At 37.1% G+C, this 6,504-nt stretch overlaps 1 pseudogene; it reads left to right on the top strand.

Moving 5' to 3' along the window:
- The first annotated feature begins 944 nt into the window (after positions 1-944).
- LOC128627424 (ferritin, heavy subunit-like) lies at positions 945-1,477 on the top strand (annotated as a pseudogene).
- The last annotated feature ends 5,027 nt before the right edge of the window (positions 1,478-6,504 follow it).

Genomic DNA, 6,504 nt, shown 5'->3' with positions numbered 1-6,504 from the left:
GAAGCTCAAAACAGACTTTCTAGTCTTCTCTGCCATTGACTTGGAAGGCGCCCGCATCTAACCTGCCTTCTTTATTCAGTGATACCAGTGAAATGTCTGCCATTTACATCTTCTTTCGCTGCCAGCAGCACTGACGAGAACCTACGAAAGAGCCTCCGTGGGTAGTTGACCAGCTCCGTCTCAGGCATAGTAAGTTTCTGTGCCCGGATTGCACAGTGCGAGTCACTCTTCTGCCCCAAGGTCGGTAAAAATCGAATCAGTAAGTTGAACAGAACAGTGATTTGGCTCCTTTTATTCCCACTGGAAAGTAGAGTGGGGATGAAGAGTAACATGAACTCATATTTTTTCAATGCTTGTTTGCAGCATCAATGTAAGTCTCCTTAAGGGAGTGATGTCTTGACCATAGTCTTCAACTTCATCATTAATGAGAGGAAAGTGAATCTGTTTTCCTTTCCTTTTTGGGTAATTTTTTTGAGGGTAGCACCACCATGTGGATAACATGGTTACAGACTTCTTTTTGGCTTGCATAACAGATAAAACTGTGCGTTTGGAAACATGATTTTGGTTTCTTCTTGCCTATGTCTTATGTCTTTTGAGTCATTGAGAGCAGCATGGTGATAAAAAACTATTTTTTCAGCACTGTAATGCTGCTTTCAAGGATCTTCTGCTTTGATAAAATGACTGAACCACAAGCAGGAAGATGACAGTGGGAAGTTCATAGAGCAGCTTTGTGTCTGGCAGAGTAGAAATCAGACACCTCATTTGGAATCAGCTGATTTGGACTCTGCGAGAAATGCCAGGAGCTGTTATAGTGGCAACTTTTTGACCTTTATTGCTCAAGGGATGCAGGCCGAATCTGAGAAAAGGAAGGGAAATAAAATCTGGCTGTAGGGCACAAAAGAATTTTATCAAACTGTTTATGCCTGGTTTTCTTTAGAGCTGAGATGGCATCCCAGGTCCAGAACCTCATCTCTGAAGAATGTCAGGTTGCTATTAATCGTGTGGCATCCTATGAGCTGCCCCTCAGTGATGCTTATTTATCTATGGCCTGTTAGTACAATGAAGACACGGGAGCACCTTTCTTTATTGCGTTCTCCAAAGACCAACCTGAGGTGAAGAGGAAACAGGGGAAGCGGTTCCTAAGACATCTAAGAAGATGTGAGGGTAAAATCTGCCTTCTGGTGAACCATAAAAATCTGCCTAAAGGCCTGATGTAGATAACTGAGGAAGTGGCATAAAGGCGCTAGAGTCTGCTCTGGAAATGGAGAACAAGTGAACCAAGCTTCTGCAAGACCTGAGGATTGTGGCTTCTGAAAATAGAGAGAAGGATCCGTTACGCTTCATGGGAAGGTACCTGGATAAACAGGAGAGGAACACAAGCTACCTAGGACACCAGCTTGTATATCATAAGGGATTAGAAAAGCAGGGCCAGCAGGAAGACCCACTTAAAAAGCCTGCTGTAGTGTCTGTCAGGTAAAGACTAACACCTGAAGGCAACAAAGCACATTTTCCCACTGTAGTAGATCACAGAATCAACTACCTAAGAATCTTAATCTTTTCCATTTGACAGAAGACTGCCTTCCTTCATTGTTGGGTATACAAATAAATCTGGTTTTGCCTTATAAATTTTTTTCTGACTCTTGGGAGAATGAAGAAAGAAAGAACACCTAGAAACATTCTATCGACCATGGCTTTAGTCCTAATAAAAAAGTGGGGGTGATAGTTTTTTTTATCTCCATCGTGGCCTTTCCTGTGCCACTGGCACCGTGATCCCTGGAGAGAGGCAAAGCTGCTTCTCAGAGGGGGTTGGTCCCTCATTTCCAAATTGGCTGGTATGTGTATAAGGAGTGGGCTCTGATAGGTGGAGGTAGGGAGAGTTGTTGCTTTTAAAGAGCTAGTGCCATTCAATACCTAATAGTCTACTCTTCCAGATATGCTAACATTTTCCTCTCTCTGATGAACTACTAAAGTGATAGGAAAATATATAGAACAATTCCGCCCTGGCTGGCATAGCTCGGTGGATTGAGCATGGGCCTGCGAACCAAAGGATCACTGTTCGATTCCCAGTCAGGGCACCTGCCTGGGTTGCAGGCCAGTTCCCAGCAGGGGACACATAAGAGGCAACCATACATTGATGTTTCTCTCCCTCTCTCCTTCCCTTCCCCTCTAAAGATAAATAAAATCTTTTTAAAAAAGAACAATTCCTGGCCATCCATCACTCACTATTGCCTTGGCACATTCCCTCCACTGGATATTTCCCATATCCAGCCTTGTTCCTACAGCTGTGGACATTAATATATTTGGAGTTCAGATCGAAAGAACTTCTGGTGGTTGAATATGGGCTGATACCAATCTGGAGAGAGTTTCTAGGGCTACATTGTGGTGCTGTCCTTTGTAGAAGGCCATTTATCAAACTTAAGTGTGATGGGAAGCTGGGTGAGCCAGCTATATGTGCAGATTTAGGATTAAATTAGGATTAGAACATAGGTAAGTAGTGAACAGAAAAATAGAGAAAATCAATCAAACCAAAGTTTAGTTCTTGAAAAAAATTTAAAGTTGCCTTTTAGCTAGATGACTGAAAAAAGAATCAAGTAACTAAAATCAGAAATAAAAAGTGGGAGCATTGCTACCAATCCTATAAAATTTAAGAAGTAGTAAAATAGAGTATTATAAACTTTTGTACACCAACAAATTAGACAAACCACATGAGATGGACAATCCCAGACATACGAAGTCTGCCAATGCTAGATCATGAAAAAAAATAGAAAACCTGTAATGGATCTGACAAGGATAGAGACTGAATCAATAATAAAAAACCTGCCAACAGAGAAAAGCCCTGGACCTGATGGTTTCAGTGGCGAATGTTAACAAACATTTGAGGAACTAACACTAATCATTCTCAAACCTTTCTAAAAAATGAAGGGGAGGGAACACTTCCTAACTCATTCTATGAGGGCAGCATTTCCATGATATCAAAGCCAGACAATGGCACCATAATAAAACTGCAGACTAATTTCCTTATAAACATTGATGCAAAAATTCTCAACGAAGTACTGGCAAATCAAGTTCAGTAGCACTTGAAAGGACTTATGCACCATGACCATGTGGGCTTCATTCTGGGAAAGCAAACATGATTGAAATGAAAATTGATCAGTATATTACACCACATTAACAGAATGAGGATAAAAGCACATGATCATTTCAACTGACACAGAAAAAGCATTTCACAAAATTCAACGTTCTTTCAAGATAAAGACACTCAACAAACTAGAAATAGAAGAAAAATACTTCAACATAGGTAAAAGCCATATAGGAAAAGGCAACAGTGCACATCATGCTCAGTGGTAAAAGACCGAAAGCCTTTCCTTTAAAATCACAAATTTTTTCTTTTACACTATACACAAGAATAAATTCAAAATGGATCAAAGACTTAAATGTTATACCCCAAATCATAAAAATTGTAGGAGAAAACATAGGCAGCAATATCTCAGACATTGCTCATAGCAATATTTTATCAGATATATCTCCCTAGGCAAGGTAAACAAAAGAAAAAAAATGGGACTACATCAAATTTAAAAGTTTTTGCACAGTAAAGCATCAACAAAATAAAAAGAAAACCCACAGAGTGAAAGATTAACCCCTTATACATTTGATAAGGGGTTAATATCCAAAATTTATAAAGAACTCACAAAACTCAACAACAAAAAAGCAAACAACCCAATTAAAAATGGCTGTCATCAGTGAATCGGTAAATGAGTGCTGACCAGGTTGTGGAGAAAGGAAAACCCTTTTGCACTGTCAGTGGGAATGCAGACTGGTGCAGCCACTGAGAAAAGCAGTATGGAGATACCTCAAAAAATTAAAAATGTATCTGCCTTTTGACCCAGCTTTCCCACTTCTGGGAAAATATCCAAAGGAACCAAAAACACTAATTCAAAAGAACATAAGCACCCTTATGTTCATTGAAGCATTATTCACAGTTGCCAAGATATGGAAGCAGTCCAAGTGTCCATCAGTAGATAAGTGGATAAAACAACTATGGGACATTTACTCAGTGGAATACTACTTGGCCATAAAAAGAAAAAGGATTTACCCTTTGTGACAGTATTGACGACCTGGAGAATGTTATGCTAAGTGAAATAAGCTAGTCAGAGAAAGACAAATACCATATGATTTCCCTCATATGTGAATCTAATGAACAAACTGAACTAATAAGCAAAATAGAGACAGACTCATAGAGAGCAGGTGACAGCTAAGGGGGTGAGGTTAGGAGGTGGAGGGATTGAGCAAAAGGACTAACGGACATGGACAACAGTGTGATGATTGTGGGGGGTGGGGAGGGAGTATGAGGGGACTAAATGATAAAGGAAAAATAAAATAAAATCATTTAAAAATAAACTTCAGGTGCAGAGTGAAAAAAAATCAGGAACAAGGGAAGGACACTGGCTTTTACCACTTCCATTCAATATAGTGCTGGAAATTTAGCCAAAGCAATTAAGCAAAAAAAAAAAAGTAATAAAAAGGCATACAAATGGGAAAGTATAATTATCTCTGTTTAGAAATGATATGATCTCATGTATATAGAAAACCCTAAAGATTCCATAAAAACCCTGTTAGAACTAATGAGCAAATACAGCAAAGTAGTGGGATAGAAAATGAACATGCAAAAATCAGCTGAACATGTAGACACTAAAACAATTTGAAAGAAAATTAGAAAACCAATTCCATTTACAGTAGTTTCAAAAAAAATTTAGGAGTTAACCAAGGAAGTGAAAGATTTTTATAATAAAAACTATAAAACATTGCTGAAATAAATTAAAGAATATGTAAATGGGAAGAAATCTTGCATTCATGAGTTGAAAATCTTAATATTAAGATACCAATATTACCCAAAGTGATCTACAACTTCAATGTAACTCCTACCAAAAGCCCAAATCCCAATGACTTTATATTTTGTTTATCAGAAATACAAAATCCCATTAAAAATTTATATGGAATCTCAAAGAAAAGTGGGTAGACAAAATAATCTTGAGAAAGAAGAAAAAGGTTGGACTAACATTTCCTGATGTCAGAATTTACCACAAAGCTGTGTGGTATACTAACAAGACCGTGTGGTCCCAGGATAAGGACAGGTGCAAAGAGAAATGGGTCTGAGTAGAGAGTCCAGAAATAAATCCTTGCTTATGTATTCAATGGGAAAGGTAGGTTTTTTTTCAACAGCTGATGCTGGGAAAACTGGTTATACACATGCAAAAGAATGAAGTAGGACTTTTACCTAACACCATATACAAAAATAGCTAAAATGGATCAAAGACCTAAACATAAGAGTTTAAACTATAGAACTCTTAAGAAAAAAAAACAGAGTATAAAACCTTTACAGTATTAAATTTGGCAATGACTTCTTGAATGTAATACCAAAGACATGGCAACAGAATAAAAATAGACATATTTGACTTCATGAAAAATTTAAAATTTTGTGAATTAAAGATACTATTAATAGATTAAAAGGCAACCAACAAAATGGAAATAAATATTTGCAAGTTATATATATTCACAATACCTAGAGAATTCTTAAAACTCAACAACTAAAGAGCAAATAACATGATTCAAAAATAAGAAAAGGATTTGAATAGACATTTCCTCAAAAAAGACATGGCCACATAAGTCATTAAAATGGTCAATAAGCACATGAAAAGATGCTCCACATCAGTATTTATTAGGGAAATGAAATCAAAACCATAAAAAGCAATTTATACTTATTAATATGGCTACTATATTAAAAATACTAACAGCACATAATAAGTGTTGACATGGATGTGGTGCAATGGGACCCCTCGTGCACATTTGGTGGGGATATACAATGGCACAATCACTGGAGAACAGTGTCTCTGTTTCTTAACTTTTAATGTAAAATTGCTGTATGATCCAGCAGTTCTATTTTTGGGTATATGCATATGTCCAAAAGAATTGAAAGCAGGGTCTTGAAGAGATGTTTATACACCTGTGTTTATAGCAGCATTATTTACAATAGACGAAAATGTAGAAGCAACCCAAATGTCCACTGATGGAGGAATAGATTAAAAAAATGTGGTGTATTCACCCAATGGAATATTATTTAGCCTTAAAAGGAAGGACATTTATACAAATGCTACATTATGGATAAAATTTTAGAGCATTATGCTAAGTGAAATAAGCTAGTCACAAAAGACAAATATTGTACAATTCCAGTTATATGAAGTACATAGAATAGTCAAATCCATAGAAACAGAAGTATAATGGAGTTTGCCATGGGACTGTAGGGAAGGAGAATGGGAGTTACTGTTTAATGGCTACAAAGTTTTGGTTTTGCGAGATGAAAAGAATTCTGGAGATGGATGGTGGTGAGCGCTGCACAACATAAATATAATTAACACCACTTAACTGTACACTAAAAATGGTTAAGATATTAAATTTTATGTTGTGTGGTTTTTACCACAATAAAAATGTTAATTGAAAAATATGAGC

Source organism: Artibeus jamaicensis, unplaced genomic scaffold (assembly GCF_021234435.1).
Source record: "Artibeus jamaicensis isolate MK-2021 breed Jamaican fruit bat unplaced genomic scaffold, CSHL_Jam_final contig_1132, whole genome shotgun sequence".
Taxonomy (NCBI): domain Eukaryota; kingdom Metazoa; phylum Chordata; class Mammalia; order Chiroptera; family Phyllostomidae; genus Artibeus; species Artibeus jamaicensis.
Note: the sequence above shows the minus strand (reverse complement) of the source record. Positions and strands in the feature narration are given on the sequence as shown.